The sequence below is a fragment of the Taeniopygia guttata genome, chromosome 5 (assembly GCF_048771995.1).
Source record: "Taeniopygia guttata chromosome 5, bTaeGut7.mat, whole genome shotgun sequence".
Lineage (NCBI taxonomy): Eukaryota > Metazoa > Chordata > Aves > Passeriformes > Estrildidae > Taeniopygia > Taeniopygia guttata.
Window position 1 is genome coordinate 51,761,930 of NC_133030.1, and position 24,089 is coordinate 51,786,018.

The following is a 24,089-nucleotide window of genomic DNA, read 5'->3' on the forward strand; positions in this document are numbered from 1 at the left end:
ATCTAATACTTATTCTTGTACTACATTAGTCCAAAAGTTGCCATCACAATGTGAGATGTCGGCTTATGAAAGTACTGATCAGCTGATACATGCAAATATCATTATTACACACACTGCAACATACAAGGAGAGCCACTTTGTCTCTTTAGATGCTACTCCTGTGAGATATACAAATGTTATAATTTTTTCTCTGCATGAGGCTGCTTACCTTACATCATCATATTACATGATTTTACACTTTTAAAATAATTAAAACGTTCCAGTTGCAGCCATGTCACATTTAAACAGCAGCAGCTATGGGAGGATTACAGTCACAGCCTCCCATACTGCATGCAGGCTAAATTCAAAGGCTTGCTGCCTGTAAGCTAGTTAGAAGCATTGAAGAAGTGGAATTTAACTTTGCTGGTCGGAAAAAGAGAAAAAAAAAACAGGAATCTCCACAGACTACTAGCCCTGTACAGTACACATTGTTTGTCAAAAGAGAGAATGGCAATTCTGCATTATAAACAAGAGCACATTGCTCTCTTCTTATTCCTGAGAGCTACAATTAAAGGATGCAAGTCATAAACCAGTGTATTATATGATGCATTGTTTTTAATCTTGCTGCCTTGTTGTATATAACAGGTTCATATAATTCTTCAGACAGGAAAAGGCTTGTTCTGTAAAAATACAGAGCTCTGCATCTGAAATATAAGTTCACACACAAGCAATGTATATATTGCCAAACCAGCAAACTAACTCACTTACTTAATACACTAAACTTCAGCTTCTTTCTATATTATGTGAAATGGCTTGAAACAGGAGGCAGCTGCCAGGAAACATCACTGCTTCTTTACTCAAGAGAGACAAGGGAAGGAAGAATGAAGAAAAAAAATTCCCTCGATGGATGCCACAATAGCATGTCTTTCATTATCGCCCCGTGTCAAGGCACTGTGTAATGTTCATTGTGCATGCATAGTAAATTACTATTTACCTGCCAGTGCCTTTGATAAGTCAGTCTTTTCTCCCTCTTTTCGTCCACACAGCATGGAACAGTGAAACCTCTTTGCCTATAATTCTTATTAAGGTGATACCTTTTCTGAATAAGAAAGTACACACTTCCAAAGGAGGCATTCTCTTGGGTTTTTAAGGGCCATTGTTTTTATTGTTTTCCTTTTATTTCTCCCACCCTGCTGTGTTTTAATGCTATAGTGACTTCTGTGTATACAACTCTCATATTGAAATGTCTGCCGCAGATATATGCAATATTAAAGAGTGCTTATGAATTTTTGACATCTAATTAGTCGCTACCCAGTTAACATGTCAAGACTCAGAGGGATTAGGGAGTCAGCCCTTTCTGAATAAGTTAAAGCTATGCCCTGTCCTTTTCATGTATTATTCTTTAATGTAGGTGGTGATTATTTTGCTGTGATTAATTGATGAAGCTCATTGGTCTGGCAAGTGTTACAGAATTCACCATTCCTCACTTTTATTTCTCTCTGTAGGGCTTTCCCGCTTATTTGAAAGGAATTGGTTCTATTCGGTCTGTGAAGCTTCATTGTCTTTTCTCAATACATGCACATTGGTTTCTCTTAAGATTTTATCTATTTAATTTTATATCTTTTCTACTATAAAGGAAGCAGATAATTAATAATGCTTGTTTTGTTTTAAGTCACATGTTTCAAACAGGGTTTCTCTAATATGTAGTTTATTTTTATTTTGGATTTATATTTTTAGAGAAAATTTCTGACATGTATTTTAAGTATAAAAATAGATTCTTTTTTTTTTCCCAATTTCCCCCACATTCAGCAAGGCTTGGTGAATTTTGAGGTTTTCTGGTCCCCAATTAGAAGCAATATTTCACTCAGGCAAATTTTAATTTTTTTTTAGCATTTTGAGTGGGTTTTTTTCTTCGAGATGATATAATATTCCCTGTTGTCAGTTATGGTGAGTTATATCAATTTTAGCATCCAAATAGAAGCCTTAATTATACAACCTCTGTTTTCCATGTGCACGCCTTTCACAAAAGGAACAAAAAAAAAAAGGAAAAAAGGGAATGTTGAGGCAAATCTTTAAACACCTGTAGAAATCTAAGTGATGCATATTTAAAACAATGTGATCACTCATAAATTCAGCTGTGTGTCAAGGTTCCTGGTGACCTGTGGTGCACTCCAAAGGAATGTTCCGTTGATTATATACAGCTGCGGATGCTCAGAAAGAAACAGCACATATGTGTGCTTCATGGTCTGATATATTTGTTGTATCCCCCTCTGTGTAAGTGATATTGAGTTCTATATAAAGAAACAATAAAAACGTATGCTGAGCACTAATGGCTGTGCCGTTTGCCTACACAAGCACCACGCCACCAGTATTTAACTCACTGCTTTGTAAAAGCACTGGAAGATCTACCGTAGCTATAAAAGGCAAAGCAAAAACATGCACATATACATGCACAAAGTTTTTGTTGTTTTTATTTATTTTTCTTTTTCTAAAATACAGTGAAGGAACATCCTGCTGTATTACATTGGTTTTTGTTCACCATTTCACTGTAGTTGGCTCAAGAGTTTTGGGCCTTGTAAAAGTGCAATGCAGTCGGGCAGTTTCCCTGAAACGATAAAATCAGAAAAAAAAATTTTGAACACAGTGCAAGAAGCAAACATATAGACATGATTATGGAAATATTTAATCATGCACTGTGGCTACTGAGAAGTTTCTTCCATTCCCTACCTCTTCACTGCAAAGGAGCTGAACAAAAGGCTTGCCATCTGAGTTCATTTCTGCAGCCTCCTGGTTTTATGGATAAATAATTACTTTTCACAGAGCAGAATCAATCCCATTATGAACCTCCCATATTCAAATCTGTATTTGGGACAATAGTGGAGCTCCAGCCAGTTTATATTCTTTAGAAATGAACAAAATCATGCACACTCTCCTGAAAATTTGATCATTATAAATAATTACAATCCTATTTACCAGTCAGGGTTTGTGCTTTTTAATTTACATTGGGGAGACTCTTTCTAAGGTATTTTTTGGGTGAAAATACGTAAATAATTTTTTCTTATCAGGCTTTAAAGAAAATTGCAGTGTGCAAGGAAAGAGGGAAGCGAAGGGGACCGGAAGGTTTTAGCAAGGTGCTTCTCCTAACCCCTCACCTGGGTTTTGAGGTTATTGTGAACAAGCTGAAAAGAAGAGTCACAGCAGTCTCACACACCCCCAAACCACAAATGCCTTAGGAACAAAACTGACATCAACCCTGCAACAGAAAAGAGAGCCATGAGGCAACAAGGAAGGGAAACAAAACTGAGCGGGGTGGGTGGGTCGACTTAAGGGGCTGTGAGTATAAAGAAGGAAGAGGGGGCAGCATTAAAAGAAATATCAATCAATTGGAGCATATTCACTTTCCCCTGCACAGTAGATTCTATCAGAAGAAAACACTGAACTTTGTAGTGTTAGCAGCAGCTGAAATTTAGAATTATTGTTTCCTCCTAACAGAAGACTCATTTTCCACGGCCGCATTTGCAGCATAATAAGCTTTTTGTTATTTTTTCAATTAGAGTCAATTGACCTAACAAAATGGTTGGCAATTAAGTGATTTTTGTAATGGTCCGGGGGTAATTTAGTCGAGCTTGTCAGCTGTGTTTCATGAAGCCGAGATGTCTTTTTTTCCCACTGCCTCTCTCTCTCCCTCTCCCTCTCTCTCACTTACTCCCTCTCTCTCTCAAGCATAATGGCTCATAATTTCAAAATCTTTTCCTTCTGTTTCCCTCACAATAATTCGCAATTACAGGAAGTTGTTGGAGGTGATTTTTTCCTACCTTGCTTTTTGAGTCAGTAATTTTAAATAAAATGTACATACTTGTAAAAAGGGGGCTATTACAGAAATCACTTTTTGTGTAAACTCAATTATTTTATGAATAGTGACACCAGTTTCTGCTGGGTTCAGCTCCTAAAGGCTGATGTATTATTATTTTCAGGGTAAAAGGTGTTGAACATTTAGAGCACTTTTTCAAATCAAACCAGTATTCAGGAAGGTAAACAACAACTTAAACGATGAGGAGCCTTGTAGTAAAGCTGACAGGTATATGAGAAGAATGAAAGCCATTAGGACATTTATACAATAGTCTGCAGCTACTGGACTTTTTCTCCTGTTATGATTTAGGAAGAAATTCCTCATTTGTCTAATTGATTCATTTTCTTAAGACAACATCTGGAGCTGCAATTCATATTAAAGTGCTGTTGTTAGATCTGATGACTACATCAGATGTTCTTTCATTTGTATTCTTTTTATTATCTGTTTTTGCACCGCACACTCACACACAGGCTGAAAACTGAAGCCACGCACCCGTCCACCAATGAATCCGGAGACTTCGTAGCATCTGCCTGCAAACAACTGTCTTCTAGTTTTTTGATTTTTAAGTCCTTTTTCCTAATTCCCAGCCACGCTCTACATTTCCCCTGTGTCTCGAGCCTCCCTCCCAGCCCGCGGATGCGAGGGATGCGAGGGATGCGCAGCTGCCCGCAGCGCCGAGCGCGGCTGCGGCCGCGGCAGCGGGCAGGAGGGGGCGCTGCTGCAGCGGAGCAGGCGGCGCCTCGCCCCTGCCCCTGCCCCTGCCCCTGCCCTTGCCCTTGTCCGTGCCCTGTCCTTGTCCTGCCCCTGTGCCTGTCCGTGCCCCTGCCCCTGTCCTTGTCCGTGCCCCTGCCCTTGTCCGTGCCCTGTCCTTGTCCTGCCCCTGTGCCTGTCCGTGCCCCTGCCCCTGTCCTTGTCCGTGCCCCTGCCCTTGTCCGTGCCCCTGTCCTTGTCCCTGTCCTTGTCCGTGCCCCTGCCCTTGTCCGTGCCCCTGCCCTTGTCCGTGCCCCTGCCCCTGTGCCTGTCCGTGCCCTGTCCTTGTCCGTGCCCCTGCCCCTGCCCTTGTCCGTGCCCCTGTGCCTGTCCGTGCCCCTGTGCCTGTCCTTGTCCGTGCCCCTGTGCCTGTCCGTGCCCCTCTCCGTGCCCCTGCCCCTGTCCTTGTCCTTGCCCCTGTCCTTGTCCCTGCCACTGTGCCTGTCCGTTGCCCTGCCCCTGTCCTTGTCCCTGCCCTTGTCCGTGCCCCTGCCCTTGTCCGTGCCCCTGCCCTTGTCCGTGTCCCTGCCCTTGTCCCTGCCCTTGTCCCTGCTCCTGCCCCAGCTCCTGCCCCTGCTCTTCTCCCTGCCCCAGCCCGTCTGCCCCCTTGCCCAGCCCCTGTCCCGATCTGACAGGACCCTGCTCTCACTCTGCCCCCTCCCCTCGTTCTCTTCCCCGTCCTCTGCCCCTGCCTGCTCACCTGCCCACGTCCCCCCAGCACTCCTGGCTCCCTGACTCCTCCTGACCCACACCCGCCTGGCCATGACCCTGTGTCCCTGTGACCCTTCCCATCACAAGTTTACACCGGAAAAACCTGTCGGGCAGGGCTCAGAGGTCCCTGGTGCAGCTGCTTTAGCCCCATGCTGGTTTCCAGGGTAGGGCAGTTGACACCGGGCTCGGGGATGTGTCACCTTCTGGTAGAAAAGCCTCTGCACTGAATGCTACCAGCAGGGTTTGCAAATGAGAACAGAAGGATGCTGCTTTTTTAGGGGGGCTTTATTATTTTGTTTTGTTTGGGGCTTTTTGTTTGGTTGCTTTGTTTGGTTGTTTTTTCTTTTCCTCCAGTGTTGTAATTTTTTGTTGGAAGCTGAATTTTATTTAGTATCTTAATTTGCCTTGTCTCACAATCCTGGAGTCTTGAATCACATTTTAAGCCAAAATCTGTGGGCCAAATTCTGAGAGGCATTTTTACCTTCCTTTTTCTTTTGCCTTTCCTGCATCCAGCATTTCTTGGAACTGGGTTGTAGAATACTGGTCTTCCATCTTGCCTACTGGGACAGTAAGATCTGTGTGCATTATCCTCAGTAAATATTACTTTTACATTTGGATATCTGCTCATTTCCCTTATGACCCCTGACAGTCTTCTCCCAGGGTTTGATTATAAGTCACTATAGTCTGGACTGTACTGGAGTCTCGTAAGGCTTCGATTAATCCGCCGCACCTAAGCATTGCTGTGACTATAAAAGGAAAAGTTATGATTCTGAATAAGCATCGTGCAGAAGAAAGAAGCAAAAGCATAAAGTATTAAACTTTCATCCAGCACCATAGGAGAGATGTAGTTATTAAATTTCAGCTGCTTATCAAACTGATATGAAAGTCATTTTGCATGATTGCTTTGCATCCTCGAATCTTCTGCTTTTATTTGCAGTGCATCTCTGCGCTTTCTTATTAGAAAAATACTCAAAGGATAAAAAAGCTGATAATATTATTCAGTTTTGACAATTAGGTAGAAAAAACATTTTAAGAAGTGCTTTTTTTATTGCAGCTAGTAATAATAGTGGTGGTCCTCCTGGTAGCAGTCTCTTCTGATGCTACCCAGGGTGATGCTAGCTTTACCCTATAATGGCCAAAGCCCTGATGGTTATACTGGTAAAGCTGCTAAGAAGTGTGAGTCAGGATGTCATTCTCAATATCACAAACAATGTACACAGACACAGATTATTTTGTCTTCAGAGATATACAGTTTATGGTTTTTTCTCTCCCTCCTTCCTGTTTCAAGATTCACAAGTGGACTGGGGCTAGTGCCTGTGATGAGTGGGGAAAGATGACCAGTCCTGGACTTGCCTGCAGCTGCTGTCCATTCCCTCAGGATCACTGTCGTGTCAGCCACTTCAGCAAACCTATCTCTGTCTATTTATAATCAATCTTCCATATAATTCAGCTGCCCGGCAACTGCCTTTAATTATTACATCCCCACATTGTGGTTCCCTTTCAGTTCAGCTTAATCTGCTCCTTATGTCTTGCGTGTGAATTTATGCAAAGCTATAAGCATTCATGGGAATGTGGAGCCCTTAGAAGATGAGAGCAAATCATCCCAGCTCCCACAACTCTCCCTTTCCCCACCATGGGTTTCCCAACTTGATGCTTGGTTGTTTTGTTTTCCAGTGTTCCAATAATTTCTTCAGTATTCTCTCTGCCTTCCCACTTTCTGTCAATGCTTCCCCATCTCCTGCTGGGTTTTACTCGTCTATGATTTAATTCAGTCTCAGCAACTGTCACAGAGCTGATGGCTCCCTAGCATTTATCTCTTTATCTTTGGTTGCTGCCTTCTGTCCAGTCCTTTCATCTCAGACTATCCACCCATATCAGTGTCCAGATGTCTGGTCATAAGCACAGGACAGCAAAAATGTGACCTCTTGAGCCATTGTTTGGCCACAATTGTACAGAATTATTTCTCTGTGGCACAATGCTGGAGACTATTAGCACCATACCTGCTCTTCACAGTTTCTCTTCCAGATTTAATTTCTACAAATCAAGTCTCTGTTTTTCCAGCCTTTACAAAATGTATCTCTGTTATATTAAAAGACCCCCTTAGATCTTGCTGTCTAGATTTGAGTTGTCATCCCCAGGCTATGAAAACTTTTTCCCCAGGCTATGAAAACTGATTTTTTTTTTACCTCTCCAGACAGCAATTTGCCCCCTGTGCAAGACAACTCAGAAGAGCAGTCTTATATACTTCTAGATGCTGAAAAGATCTGGAAAGGTCAAGTTTTCCTCCCTGGGAGAGGAATTCCAGTGACTATCCTCGTGTAATGCATGTCTTTGAATTAGCATTTAATCTGTCCTGAATTCAGGGTGAGGTTGCTCAGATTTTGTGGCTCAGTGGGTAATTTTCTTTGACCCCTTAGTGACAACAATTATTTTCCCTGGTACTCAGCCACCCATCAAAACCTTGGTCCTCAGAGCAGAGGTGGTTCTTACTTGTTATTTGGGAACAATGCAGTTGTCCCAAAGAGGTGCAGAAACTGGAGGGATTTGGGCTGGGAAAAGGGATGAATTATAGGAAATACTTCAGCAGAAGAGAGCGAGAGTCACAGTATTAGGAAAAATATCCTGACAGTGAGATGTGCTAAGCTGAGTGGGGGAAGGACAATGTCTCCTTTGTAGGATTCATCATCAGAATATATTTATTACTGTGTTGTCCAAAGTACTTTACAGATTCTAAGATATGATTGTATCTTACACCTTGGCATGGAACAGAACAGATGTCCTTATAAAGGACAATTTAATCAAGGAAAAATAACAATTAGGCAGGAATTTGCTAAAGGAATCAGTAACAGTTAACTCATGGTCAGCCCAAAAATGTAAAAATTATCTGGCCAAATTTGCCATGCTGACCTCTGACATCTCAAACTCTACATTTCAGTCTTACATAGTTTTTGCACCAAATACCACTTTACAGAAATAAAGTAAAAAATATCATCCTATTTCACTGTCTGTGGGCTAATATTTTCTCTCTGAAGGTAGATAACTCCATTTTCAACACAAAAATCAAAGGCAGGTCACATGTAGAAAATATATATAATGTCCTCTGCAGAGTGCTTTAACATGCCCAGCAGTATATTCCCACTTTATTCCTAGAAGAGTAAAATTACAGTGTGTAGCAGGGCTGGCACCACGCTTCCATGCCGTGCAGACATTAGAGCAGAGGGAATAATTCACAATGAATAGTTTAGTCAGTAAGTTTAGCCCTTTTTCTGCCTATGGGATCTCCATGGGCAGACTGAGGTTTCCTTGAGTTTATTATGCAAAAGAATTCAAAGAGATCCTTTTTCCTCTCTAAGTACTTCTAATTGCTCAGGAACACTTCTCTGTGAACATTCCCCAATCACTTCTTGAGCTTTGTTAGATACGACTGCTTTGATGAGTCACATGGTGTTGATTTATTTTTCCAATGTGTTGAGTGTGCACATATTCATGTGTGTGAATCTAATACCCAGTTTCCATCAATACTTATGCATGCTGTTCTGAAATTCTCAGTGAATAGCCACAATAGTAATTGAATCTACAAATGTCCCTAGAAAGCAAACACAACTATGAAGACAGTATGGGTGAGAGGAATCCATTTGCAAATTCCAGCAAATGAACAATGATTGTTAGTAATCCATTTCCAAATTCCATCAAAGGCAGGGTTTTGTTTTTTTTTTTAATAGCATTTAGCCAGCTATAGTAGAATCTGTGAAAAATATTGTCAACTCTCTGCTTTCCATTCATTTCATCCTGTGCTTCTCTCTTCTCATGAAGTAGCCGTGGGAAGGAAATAATAGCAAACTTGTCCTTCCCACAGCTGCCCCCCCTCCCCAAAAAAAAAAAAACCAAAAAAAAACCCAAAACCACCAAAAAACCCAAAGCAACAAAAAAATACACCCACAGATTTAAAGTAAATATCTTTGAGCACCAAATAGCTATCTCCTATTTTTCAAGCCCAGACTTAATACACTGCAGTTGTACCTGGGAGGTCTAGTTTGTTCAGCACCTATTGCCTCCAGGATGAGGATTCAATTAAGAAATATAAAAGATAATATGGTGCTATAGGGACAAAACTACTTTTGAAACTCTACCCAGGCTTTCTGTAAATAGAGGTATACTTCTTTGAAAGCAAACACTTCCTGTTAAAATACACCAGCTTTCTATTCTGTGATCATCCACTCCAAATTATAAAAGAAAATATATAATGGAGCATAAAAATAACAGATGAGAAAAATGCACCTTCAATGTGAATTTCATCTCCTAGCTGCAAGGCTATCCTCAAGAACCTTGCTGACTGTTAATAGAGCATAAATTAACTAATCCTTACCAAAATTCCTTAAAGTTTTCTAGGAAGAGTGAGATAGTACCCTTTCTTCATCTGTGCAACTAGAACAAACATGTGAAAACTTATCAAATTTTTGTACTCTACTCTTTACTTTCTAAAATTCTACTATGCAGTTTGTGAGACAAAAAAAAAATATTTTCAGAAACATTTTTATTGTGCAATATTTCTTGTGCATAGGGCACTGGATGGGTGACTTTGCTTACTTACTGAGAGCTCTGGGTCCTTCTGCAAAGGACTGGTCCTCCTTTTGAACTGAGACGAACAGTATGAAGGAATGGGAGTGTACAGCTGTGAACACTTCAGGATTCATTATTGCTTTTTCATTTCAAAGGGATAAGAAATGAAACCCAGTCCTTTGGATGTAGCACTAGCACTTGTTTTGCACCTAATATTTGGTAGTTACTGAAACAGGGATGTTAAAATTGGTGAATAAATTCCCTGTCTAATCAATAGAAAATCTGAAAAGTTCCCCATTAATTCTGCCTATTTGGGATTTTATCCATAAAAGTTATGTTTCATTTACACTGGTTAGGCAAACTGGAACTCCACCCTCAGGAACAGGGATGTATTGTAATCAGTAGCAACAGCCATTGCAGCTTTAATCCAGGTATTTTGCAGTTTTTGTGTGCTGGAATCCAGAATGTCATGGCTTATTTAAATTTCATAGATGCATTTCCATTGTGTTTTGCAAATATAGAAATTGAACAAGAGAAAATATCATTGTTTGTTCTGATCTTCACACAGAAGTGGTGGAAGGCAGTTGCCCTCTGCATAACCTGTTACTACACATGGGATGGAAAATTATTTGAATGGAAGTTACAGCGACTTTGTTAAACAATGCAGTGAAATCAGAACTCAGGACTATTTATTTTCTGTTGAGGCTTAATAGAAGTGGATGGAAGAGATTTCCTCTTCCTTCCAACATGAAACATTTTCTCTTTTTTTTACCTCCCTTCTGGTAGAACTCATGCACACCTTTCATCACATTTCTTGCTCTTGCATAATCTTCTATCCAACTCCTGCCCACTTAGTTATTCTCCTCAAAGCTGGGGATAGTGTCCATACTCACACGTTCCTCTATGATCAGAATCTATATGTTGCCATGTTTCTAAACATTGTGGCCATTTTCATACATCATTTTCTGGACCAACATAATTTTTTTCTGGGTTTTTTTTCATAATTTTCTGAGATGGAGCATGTACACCTACCAATAAGTGCGCTATTAGCTCCCTATCTAAAGTGGCTGATCTTTTTTTGTTGTTAAGCACAAGCTCTGCCACCACCCCTCACTCAGAGCTCTCCATGCCCAGGTTCCTCACACCCTTTCTGTCCCATCTTTAGGTGACCTCCTGTATGAAGGTTTTTCCTCCTGCTGCATATCCTTTGGGCTCCATTAGAACCAGGGGAGAGAGATGGTCTCTGCTGATATCCAGAAATCCAGCCAACTCCAGCGAGCAGAAGCAAAGTCCTGCTAGAGAGACAGGGCTGCATATCTTAGGGACTGTGGTGTAACTGTACAACCTGATTGACCATGGACACTCTGACAAACATAAAAAGGCTCCAGTGAGCATAAATAAATGTTGCTGGGATTTTTTCCAGAAGCTTAAAGTTTGACCAATTTTTGAGACCAGTTTTCATATTGAAGAGATGTTAAGGAAACAACTGAGAGGTATATTTATTTTTAAATACTGGTAAATAACATCTTTTCCTTAATATTTTTCTCAGACTTGACTATTCACCTGAAACAGAGCCATACATCAGAGAACTTCTGACCTGAACGTTAAATTCTGGGAAAGCAATAGCCACTGCTAGTAGATTTTGCCAAAGAAAATTTCCATTTACCCTCATTATAGACTTGGATATTTCAGAAAAAACTAAATTTCACACTAAAGAAAGAAGATGTAATAGCACTACTTGAAAATTAAATTACTTAATTACATATCAAATACAAACAGGATGGTTTCTTTTCTCTGGGCTTGGCCTATCAATATGTAGCATTCCATAACCTTAACCTTAACAGTGAAAATTATCTTCTATCCATCTGAACTTTTGATATTTTAATTTCTTATCAGGATTTATCAGAAGGTAAAAATGTACACCTCCTCCGCTGATGGAGAGAAATTTTCTCACTATAAGCAGGAAATATGAAGTGTACAAACTGTAGGTCATGCAACATCCCTTTGAGAATATCTTTCTGAGCCTTGGTCACTGCCAGTAAAAATTGATTTCAGACAAGAGAAGTATGATTTTCCCCATTAAAAATCTATACAATTAACAACACTTGCCACACACTGGAGTCTAGGTTACCATGGTACTGCTCTATCTCTAGAGTAGGAAATAACTGTGGTATATCCAATTCCGTCTCATGGTAATTGTTACTTTTTTACTGACCACCCATGTGGCATTAAAAGTCTCCTGCTCAACTAATTCACCTATTTTAAAGCATATTATGGCTATATTTATTCTCCATTTCACCTCAAATCACTAGTGTTCCAAGTACATAATGGTGGGTTTTGAAATACCCCAGAACATATATTTATGTGATGAGTAGGAAAGAGGCATTGAAGGTGGAAGCTGAAAATGGAAAAGAAACATATTGGGGGCATGGGGTTCAGGGGAGTGTCTGAGGTGCCTCTGTGCAGTAGAAGAGAGATGGGAAAGGAATGAAGGCAAATGTGAAATATGTGTATAAGTGATGATTTTCTGACTGCACAGGAATATGCTACTGAAGGAGACAGGAAGAATACATTCAGCAACATAAGAGATTAAGAACATGGTGAAATTGTGCCTGACATTATGATTGAGCTCCAAAGAGGGGCTAACTCAGAACTGAGTAGAAAACTTTCTTCCCTTGACTTCTCTTTCAAGCAGATAAAAGCTGCCACCACTGCAGGGAGAGCTAGGGCCTGGTGGAAGATGGGTGCAGGTGAAACAGAAGAAGGTATGTGAACAGAAGAAGCAAGTGGGGAAAGAGAGAAAAAGGGAAAAAAAACCCAAACAAACAGCGAAACAGGGAGGTGAGAAAGGGAGTAAAAAGCACTTTAAGACATTCATAGGCAGGAAAACAAAATGCATTAAGTTGAATTTTGCACCTTAAATGGCCCTACCTTATTGGTGACTTCTGCTTAAACATGCTGATATTCCAGCAGGGGAAAAAAAAAATCTGTGACATGCTTTCAAAACAAAATACAAGTATATACAAGTTAATTACTTCACCTATTTCCCACCATCTCCTCTTCCCCACCAAAATTTATAGAAGTTTTCAAGCCTAGGGAATAGTTCAGTTTTTCCTCCAAATAATATTTTTTTAAACTATATGCATTGCTCTGAGATACCCTGGTTTGAAGGACAATTTTCTAGGATGTCTCGTTTTTAGCATCCTAGGCTCTGGTATGTGTGATATCACACAAAGTTATGTTTGGGAATGTCCTTATCAAAGGAGAAACTGCCAGATTATTGTACAGGAGAAAAGAGAATTTTGAAAACTACAGTAAAACTTGCCTGATAGTTGAGAGATTCAAGACACATTTCTGAACTCAACATAATTTTCACTCCAGCTTTACAGCTCGCCTTTAACACATATCACCTTTTAAAAGTATTTCCACAAGCATCATGCGCGCTACCGTCAGAGTGTCAGCTGTGCCTGCGAATCCCCTGGCTTGGTTATCTCTGAGTTTAGCTGCTTATCGCCCGGGCACCGCGACGGCAGCCACGCGCGGCTGGGGGGCTCTGATGGAGCAGCAGATCCCTGCCCACACCATGATTGCCCCAAGCAGGGCTAAGGCAGGGGGTTCATTGGCTACCGGGTGGGTTTCTGCAGGATTGGGCCCACAGCTTGTTAAAGACGCACAGATAAATCCGAGCCGGACTCAGCATCGGTTAAACGGGGCTCTTTGGATTTATAAACAGCAATATACTGCTGTTACCAAAGCTATTTCATTTAGTGCCATCTTACATTCAGCAATTTAATTATTCTCTTAATTATTGAAACATTCATCATAGTTTTCCAATTGATTCATGAGGGGCTGGCTGCACTTCTTTAACTCATTAATATAGTGATAGAAAATTGACAGTCTTTTTGCTAACATCCTGTCTCTGAATGGTAATACTGGGAATAGAAAACCTTGAGGGTTTATTTATTTTTTTTTTAATTTTTAAAATTTGTATTATTATCACCAGCAATAACTATACTCATAAAAACCTCATTTGATAGCGAAGGAACAGAACAATATATGAGGAAACCCTAATTATCAAAGGTTTTGGTAGTGAATTTTGCAAACTAATATCTTCCTGAGACCACATTTTTATTATGAAATGGGTGATAAAGCAGAGATAATTCTAAATCCAAACACATGTTATATGAAATATATAAACCCAAGATAAAAATTAATAGTGACCTTGCATGCTGGGATATACGAAATATAATCAAGCATATATATCAGTCATGACTGGAAAAGGACAGGGAGATGCCCACAGGTGAAAGATTAATTCACAGAGTTTTAAAATGCATTCAAAATAAAATCTGTGACACCTTTCTTCCCTCCCTTGTCCTGATTCTGAGCATTATCATTATTGCCTGTCTGCAAAACTACTACCTTAAAACGTATTCCTAACTTGCATCCAAAGAAAGATTTCATTTTTTCTTTTTTATTTCCATCTCCTTTATTTACAGGCTGTTTAACTAAATGCACAACATTCTATGTCTCTATATTTTTTGTTTTTGCAACTATCTGTTATTTATTTCAGTTTTATAATTTGGAAAATTTCTGGTGCTACCCTCAAAGACTGCTTTCAAATTCATCAGTTTTCTCTCAGGAGAGGTTGTCCAGAGTTTGAAGCATAAAAGGTCTCATCCTAATCCTTATATGAGTACTTCTGCCCTTGGATATTATTCTCATCTTCACAATACTATGCAAATCGACTGCTACTTCCCTGTGCTTCCAGCTAGGACTTCTGAATATAGTGTGAGTAGCTGGAAAATAGCTAAAAAAGAGCTTCAGAAATACAAAAGTTCAGCCCTGAGCATGTCTATATGTGTGTGTATATATATGAATATGTTTGTAGATGTGTGTACTAGTCATATACTCTAGTTTGCAAAGTAGATCAGTGTAAATCAGTGCATTTATTTAGCTCTCTCACCAACTCTCTCCCTGAGTTAACACCCCAGCACACACAATGCTAGCGAAGGTGATTATCTCTGCTAGCATAATTCCTCCGTAACATCTGCTTTCGCCCATAACACTCCACTAATTTTTCCCTCATTTCATTACACATAATTTTCTTTCAACACAATCTACATGTATTAAGTGGTAATGACTTTCCAGTTAAGAGCAAATCGACGCCAAGGGACCCCCCCCTCGATTGCCTGCCGTGCCTGACTCCGGCTATTAAAGATAAATTTGGTGCCTCAGAAAGCTGCAGTAAGCTAATCAATCAATTAAGCGGTTAGGACATACATTATCAAAATTCCACAGTGCGGGGGTGCATGAGAGCATGCTGACATACTTGGTATGATTTTAGGAATAAAATAAAATTTGAGGTTGAAAGTCAGTATGCAGTGTTTTCTGAAATGAAAACTCAAGCCATAGCAACTTTGGTGTCTGTGCTGGTACAATTTCCACTGCAGATTTTATACCTAGTGCAGTTTACTAGTGATACCAGTATGGAGCTGATGACACAGTAAAATCTATTTTTAAATGATATGAAGATTCTGGTGCAGAATAAGGTAATGCTATTCACAGTTAAGCTGGATGTTCTGTCCCTAAGTTGTCATTGTGTCTCTAGGAACTGCCACAGCCTTAAAACACTGATTAATATTCTGTATTATGTGTGTTGCAAAAAGGTAGTTTAAGGACAGAATGGCAGCCATCACATCCTGTTGTGTCAAGTTTTATCTTCAACATTGCTTTACTATTAATTCTGAGTTTAATTTTGGAGAGTATTTAAAGCTAGTAAAATAGATTCTAAAATAAACTGAAAATTCTTTTTTATTTTTTTACTTTCTAAAAAAACAGCTCCTAGTGATGTGATATCCTCTGCTGCACTGACTTATAAAACAGCTTCAATCCAACAAAAAAAATGTTACATTCACTGATATTCGAGTTACATTTGAGTGCAAGGAAATAGTATACACAATATCACTTACAAGACCTTCATTACTTTGTTTTTTGGTGTTATATTATTGTTTCATTCTTTATATGGACAAATGACTTAACCAGTTAAAGGGTTTTTTTTTAATATAAAAGTATTTTCTCTTGCATTGTGAGAAACAGCTTGTATGCCAATATATAGCCGAATGCTAAGGAAATTGAAACAAAAACCCAAAGACCACAAGAATCATACAAGCAAATTTTATAGCTCTGTCAGTACTAATACAAATGAAGAGTTAAATAAAACTTTATAGCAGGATTCTGAACAAGACAAAACATGAAAAAAAAGACATATTTTCTGAGCAATCAGTAAACTTATAAAATATGTAATATAAATGGATCATTATAAGACTTTGCCTGTTACTTTTCTTGTCAGTTTTAAGCATATTGCCTAAAGCTTTGTTATCGTAGTATTGTAGTTATCAGATGAAACGCCATGGCAAAACTACCTGCTTACTTTTCCAGAGTGTTTTCCTCACTTTCTGCAAATTACATTGGAGCATATTCAGTGCATGCACTTCTACTAGTGGAAAGAGCCATGACATCTTTTTACTGTCTAAATAAATATTCCTTAGAAAAAAAGAAGCACGTTGTCAAAGATAAAAACGTTTGTTTGGTTTTAAAGTATAATACAAATAAAGGAGGCAACTCAATATTTCCTCTCTGATGTGTTTGCATAAGGAAAAAAAGCCCTGAAAAAACTGTAAAAGGAGTGATACAAGTGTATATGATACAGGAAAAACACTTAATCCAAGCCTTACATGTAAAACACAACTACAGAGTTAATAATGGCAAATATAATTAAATAAAAAAATATATCCGCAGTGAATATACAAGCGCGTCCTTCAAAAAAGCCCCAAACCATCATGTTTCAATAATATGATGCTGTGCTTTCCTTTGTGGCATTCTTCATTGACTAGGCTGATAATGAAAAGATGTCAGGGAGATTCACAGTTTAGAGTTGTATTTTCTTCTTTCTTTTGTGCTGTTTCTTCCCATTTATGGCTGTTTTCCTGCCTTTGCTCTGTATGGAGGGTATTAAATAGTTCATAGTTGTTTTCTTGTGAAATGTAAGGCTGAATTTGACTTTATTATCATTACTAAGTGCATGCAAGTTAAGTTTACTCAGCTGAAAAAGCCACAATGATGTTGTTCTTCTTGATATAGAAAGAGCTATATGGGTTTTTATAGGTTTTTTAGTGTAGGCTTCTTCTGTCCTAGATTTGATAGCTACTCTATCAGTTGGATTTTTTTTTTTCTTCCTCATTCTCTTTTTGAAAAAAAATCATTCTGATTTATCTAAAAGCACATCAAAACATCTTTATCTGTTCATAGTGAATGAGAAATTCCTTCAGATTAAGGGGAGGGGTGGGGGGGAAGGAAGGAGGGAAGAGAGGCAAACAATAAAAAAAGCTGAGACCAAACCAGTTTGCCTTCTCCTTTTGTGCAGTGCATGTAATGACTGAACTTTTGACTTTAAAGTTTTTCTCTAGTGCAATACTGTAGAAAAAGAAACAAATAAACAAACAAACAAAAAATATCCCCTTGGTGCAAAGACTGGTCTAAGGCAATACCTGGTGAGTGGAATTTGGCTTTTTTGGTTGTTGTTGTTTACTTGAAGCAGATAAAACACCCACCTTAAACCCGCCCTCTATTCAGTTCAGCAGCACCTCCATACTCCAATAAACCGTTTTCATTCCATCTGGCGTGCGTTTGCTCTGAAGACATTTTCCTGTCAATCTCTCCTGCCACATTAAAAATCTGTCATTACTATTGCATTGCCGCCTGGCTCCTGAGATTTGTCTGACTGCTTTATTGCTCCGCTCATTTTTTTTTTTCTGCTACAGCCGAGAAGCAGAAATAAAGGTTTGTTGTTGAAACATGGCCGCAAGGAAAGTAGGAGGCACACATCTGTCAAGGTATTACCTTTCTTCAACCAGGGATTAAGGTGTTTTACTGCTCTCGCTACTGAGCAGTCACACTGAATAAATTTTCTCAGTAGAACATAAAAATGAACTCATACATTTTGAACTGGGTTTCATTCTTTCAAGCCAACCCATATAATTATGCAATGGCATCAGTGTTCGGGGGAAAAAGAAGAGTCAGAAACGTTTGTGTGCACGCCCCCCCCTTTTCTCTCCTGCACCACCCTTCACATTTACATTATTTAAATGCTTATTAAGAGGGCAAGACTGAGGCAATCAGTGCTGGGGAGAGAAATGTTTTTCTACTCTTCCTTGTTGTTGTTGTTATTGGATCTCTTGCAAGGTCAGATGTGGTGCAGGGCTTTGCTCCCCATGCTTTATGTCTATAACTACAAAATATGCCTGACCATGAATATTCACTGTTAATGCGCATTGAAGCAAGCCAGTAGGATTTTGATTTCTGAAATATTGCTTTTTGAAAAAAAAAACCTAACAATATTAGCTGCCCTGTAGCTTTCCCATTTCTGCTGCAGACATTAACTTTACAGTCCCAATGGTACAAATAGAAATAATTTAAAATTTAAGTATAACCAGTGGAAGTGCTTGTTATACTAAGACAGAGCATGCCAGACCATCCTCCTCCATCCTCTGCTGGACAGTCCTGCCTCATCATCTTAGCCTAGTGTTAAAAGGTCAGACTTCTAATGCAGAAGGGGTTATCTCACAAAATAAACTTTAAGGTGTAGGCAAATGAAGGATCAGGTCAAACATATCTATGGGGGACAATATAAGGAATTTTTTTGTTTGTTTTTTGTAGTGTTCTTGAGGTTATTTTTATGAAAAGGCATAGTACAGCTTTTAAATTTTATGAGACCCCAGGAGAGAAGGACTAATCTCAGTGCAGGAACCATAATCTTGTACAAACTTTAAGGAAAGAACAGTTAAGAAAATACTACAGAGAGTCAGAAATCACAGGTCCATCTGTGGCATGCAAATACCTCCAGGTAGCTCTGCAGTGTGTGCCCACCATCAGTTTGACTCATTCTCTGTTTTGCCCATTCTTTAATTTGCCCATTCCCTGCCACTTAACTTCCACAATGCATCCTCTCAGGCTCCCCTTTGGAGTGAGACAAACACCTCCCACCAGACAAATTAACTTGTGTCATTGCTGACTGACATATTTATTTAGCAGTAAGGTAGCTCAGTTCTACAGAGAAATAAATCGGATCTACAGTTCTACTGAAAAACTGCTGCTTGAACAAAAGCAAATGAGCTATCCCACAGGTCAGCAGATAATCTGTCACTCACTTATTCTTCACAGTGTCCCAGGAAGGTCATAAATTGCCAGGATATCGGTTCAGTACTGTATTCCCCCAGCCTCCACTTTCTGCTGGCTATTGGCTTTTTTCCATCCATTTCAACCCAGTGAAGACACAAGGAAAAGTGAGCATTGTGAAATCTTACACTCCTCTTCCCGGTCCCACCTCCTTCCCAGAGCTAAGTTGCATGACTGATTTTACAGCTTTCTCATGCCAGAACAGCACCTGGGAACATGTCAGGCTGGATTGTGAGGTAAAGCTTCATCCCAAAATATTTCCAGGTTTTAATTCTTCAGGGGAAGGATCCATCTTCTTGTTCTGTGTTAGTATCTAACACCTTGCACAATGAGAGATTTAGGGTTGTTACATAGTGCTTCAGTGCAAATGATAAGTGATAATGTGCCTGTGGAAATATAGTTCCTTCAGCTACATTTTTTTATAGCATCCTTCAATGTCCCTCTTTGGCTTAGACCATATTTGCAAGTAGTTGGTGCATAGGAATAAACAGATGTAGAGAATCATTGGTTCCAAGGACCTTGTGTCCACAATGCCTATCTTTTTGGGGGTTACTTCAAACTAATTCTAGTCTGGTCCCATGGACATTAACAAATTGGAATACAATAGGTGTGACTGCAGAACACAACTTCCATATTTGTTTCATCTGAAAGAAACCCAGTTTGTGCTCCCTGCACCCATTCTTGCATTGCAAGCCACAGCACTCTCTACACACTGGCATGAAATGCAGCTGATGCCCTTTCTGGGACCCCTTGTGTTTGCTAGGCCCTGTGTGTGACTGGTGCTCCTCCATGGGTGCTGTTTGCAGAGAAGCAGTGCACTAATCTGCTACACCAAGTAAATTCTGCAATGTATGGTTGGGATGCAAATCATTTGCAGATAATCAAGAAAAAAAGAGGGAGAGAGAAACATATGCCTCTCTTAAAGAATTCTTTCTCATTTTGTTGGTTTGTGTGGGGTTTTTTTTGTTTTTGTTTTTGTTTTTTTTTTTTCCCACAGACAGCTTTCTCAGTGAGTTTGTCTGATATAACCCTCAGGGAACTTGAAGTCTGTAGCAGTGTTACACTTGACTGTAAATTCAGATAATTTGCACAAAGTGGGGAGTTTTGGGTGATCTTTCAAAATCAAGTTTCAATATTTTCTTCCAGAGATGTGTTTGCAGGTGATGGCCCTTTACCTACTAACTTCTTCTGTCCCAGCATACATACTTCAGAGTCAAAAATGCTGTCAGTACCTGTAATTTAATTTGCAAAGCCTGTCTGAAGTGGATAACTGCTTCATACATTTGGGTGTGTTTAAATTACATATCAGGATACAGATTAAAGATGGCAAATGGCCTCTTGCCAAGATACTTTAAAAATCAGATCATATTTGTAAGAGACAACTATAAGGGGCCCAATTTCCAGAAAATGTGACACTACTAGCAGTTCTTTTGGGAACCTCAGAGTTCTCTTTTCCTCTAAAAAAAAGAGCCATGTCCCATTTTTTTTATTTGAACAAGTATTTGAATAAGAACAATTGAAACTAAAGGGAACAGCATATCTTATTCCTCATTAAACTGACCACTTGATTTTAATTACCCAGGAAAAACATGACAATATTTTCCCACGGATGAGGAACCTTCCCATCTAATCAAAGCAGCTGGAATCTTGAATTTAAATATGCATAGCTGGTCCACACACAGGGATATGGTTGGTAGGTATCTGAGATGAGAATCTGGGCTATACAGTTTGATCTGGTTCTTGGGGTTATCTGTCTAACCATGGCTGCATCTCATCCTGTCAGGCAGTGGCTATCAAAGCCTTACATGCAGTCCCAATGGAACAAGTCAACTGCATGTATTATCTTCATTCCAACAACCAACTCCAGATACACAGAGCTTTAATAAGTAAATGATTTTTTCTGCCCACAATTCAATAATTAATACCTCCTCTCAAAAAATTAATTCAGGCTGCCTTCACATGGCAATTTTAGACTCTGTGTTCTCATCTCAATTAACATAAAGCCACTCCTTGCTCTGTGCATTTAGGTCATTCCATCTTCACCTGCTCTTATTCTCCTGGTATCAGTAAAATTAAGTTAAATCCACTTCAGATATATATAACTAATGAAATGCCCTTTTCCTGAGTAAAACAAAATATATATATCTTCCTTCCCAATAGGAATGTGGAATTCACTTATTCCAGTTTCATAACTGTCCCTATCACACCTCTCCACAGAGCACAGTCAGCTATTGCCAGCTACCCAAGGACAGATACGGCTTTAAGTGTGGGAAGAACAGAGTCTCTTCAACCAGTACATTTTGGGGGAAAGAAAAGGCACAGAGATATCCAGAGTCAAGCCTTGAATTTTTTTTTCCACTGATGAAAGCAGCAGCTTAGCCTATTCTTTTCTATATCACCTGCCACTGGAAAAGAGCACGTTAAGCTTCTGCACAGGATGTCCAACACCTGAACCAAAACTACAGCAAAGAAATATTTATGAGGAATATCTCCTTTGCTTCCATCCACTAAGCCTTCTTACACAGATACTGCTTTATCATGCTTGGGCAAATGCAGATTTGCCATAGGCACTCCTATTCCTATTAACTACAGCCAACACAGACTGGCTCCCATGCTTAGTCAAAGCTCTGTTGAGGTGGCAGCTGTACACATAATTTGCAGTATGGACAGAAAGCCATTACAGAAAGGAAAGACATCCACTGATCTTCAGTGAGCTCTGAGAGAGACATTTTTCTGCCTCAGACCTCCTGAACTAGAGAAGTTCATGTCCACTGTGCAGCATCTGTGCATGGAAGCAGGGGAGGCAGCACCTCCTCTGCCCATTCTCGCCCAGCCTCCGTGACACTGTGGTCACTGACCTTACAAGCACCACACAATAGCAGCAGAACAAGCTCAGGAATGTGTGCTTGTGAAACCCACATGGAATCACTCCCAACAAGAATATTGCTCACATGTTTACAATTGCATGTTGAGGCATGTTCTGTGTCATGGTGTCTCATCTCTCTGCTGCTAGGAAGGAAGTGCCACAAATGATTGATGCTAAGTGTGAGCAGCTCTCTCCCAGGTCTGTTTTCTTCTACAGAGCGTGCACTTGTCTTTTGCCTTTTCTTTTCTGTCTCCCTCTGCAGTGGTGTTTTGAGAAAGCATATCTTCTCCCTCAGGGAGAATTTGCCCTGCTGATGCACAGATCCCAGTGCTGTACATCAGAACACTACTGCATGCTGCATTGCAAACGCGGTGGCAGACATCTGTCATCATCTTCCAAGAGCTGCAGTTTATGATTTTTTTACCCCAATATGAATCAAAAGTGATATTGGCATTCTTCGTTGATCAAAATTTTGGCTATTAATTCACTAAAGAGCTCTAATAAAAATTTGATAATTTTGGTCATATTTCCTCCCCATGGTCCTATCTAGTTTGTGCTCCCCATATGATAAGTGCTTTCTCTCTGATAAACACATTGGCTCACAAATTAAACCAAAAATCTGCTCCGTGCTCCTTACTCTGTACATAATCAGGAGATTTGGAAAAGAACATTGAAGGACAGAGAGATATTCTCTCTTTAAGACTGTCCATCAGATACCACTGCTAATATGAGTAAGAACAACCTCTGCAGCAGATCATGCTGCAGGTAGCCTTCAGGAAGGGTTTCTTTTTTGCAAGCCACTGAGTGCTTTAAAGTCCAGGTCTCTCAGGATGCCTCCACTGTCTTCTGTGCTCAAATATTTATAGATTTCCACTATGCAGGAACTGCAAGGATAGATTGGTTTCCTCTTCAGAAAAGAAGGGAGAAGAGCGGAAGCCCCACCATCCGTTCCGATCTCTGTGCCTGCGCTTGGTGACAGGAATAAGTTTTATTATGGAATATAAGAGCTCTTACCCCAGAACATGGAGGTGAAGTGGCTGCTCTTGTGTCTCAGCTGAGACTGAATCTGGCCTGGAAACCCTGAGGTCGCTTTACCCAGGGAAAGGAGCCTGCCACTGTGACATTTCCCTCTGGAGGGTGACTGCAGCACCTCAAGGGTAACCTGGGCTCTGTGGCTGTTTATTTGTGCTCTGTGATGCTGTGTTCTGCAGGGTGTGTGTAAGTCCGTGAAATAATGATGAATCGAAGGGGTAATTAAAAACCACAGTGACATTGATCTGCTGAAATTTCAGAGGGAGTTCGGGGCACACAGGGGGACTGTCCGTCTTACCTCATGCAGGGCCAGCTTGATTGGCCTACTGAGGATTGCAGATGGAGAGGCTGCTCACATGTGGCCAGGAGGGCTCCCAGTGCAGCAGCCCTACTGGCTTCACAAAGCACCAAAACAGGAGGATGGGGAGTTCATGGTCACAGCTGCTGCCCTCTGTCCTTACAGAATAGAAGAGAAATCATTTAAAGATACAGGTCTGTTTTCCAACCCTTGCTCTTTTACCTGCAGGAGGCAAACCCCATATATTTTCATAAGGACTTTTCCCCTACTGAGAAACATTAGGTTTTCAGAATTTTTTGTGGTATTTGGTCACTCTTTAACATTGATTCACAATTAAGTCTTCTGGTTTAATCCACCTTCCATTAGTTTATTTTCTTAATTCAAAAACTCCAGGGGACATTCCACATCAGCCCTTAACTCTATATGGAATTTCATTTCATATTATAATTCAAAACAGAATGAATATAAGTTACTTGTGATCAATGACTTTCCCTCAGATAACAAGCTCTCTTTCTTCAATTTGGACTTCAATTTGGACTGAGGGAACATTTCTCAACTGTGACTTAAAGATTATGGTTTTCAAACTACTTCAGAAGCTGTCTTTATGTCAGAGTGGAGATAAATAGAGAGCTCACTAAGTTAACAGTGATGTCATAGTTTTCTTTGGTAGCTGGCATATTCTGTGCATCATTATATAATCACAGATTTTTGCATTCTTTTTATAAATCACAGCCTATTTTTCATTCTTTGCTTCCTCCCACTTCATTTGCTATTGACGGCTGCTGCTAAAGTTCCCTTACCTCCTGGAA

General features: G+C 39.9%; 1 long non-coding RNA gene across 3 annotated transcripts in view; it reads right to left on the reverse strand.

Moving 5' to 3' along the window:
• Window positions 1–2,425: 2,425 nt before the first annotated feature.
• The window catches only part of LOC121470131 (uncharacterized), a 98,586-nt gene continuing 76,922 nt past the window's right edge, over window positions 2,426–24,089 (reverse strand). For 2 of the 3 annotated variants that reach the window (XR_012056494.1, XR_005980782.2), the window contains 3 exons: window positions 23,281–23,438; window positions 3,132–3,232; window positions 2,426–2,584 (listed from right to left, as the gene is read on the reverse strand). This is a non-coding gene — a long non-coding RNA (uncharacterized lncRNA). The remainder of the gene's footprint in view (window positions 2,585–3,131; window positions 3,233–23,280; window positions 23,439–24,089) is intronic. The other variant, XR_012056496.1, reaches the window with a different exon arrangement.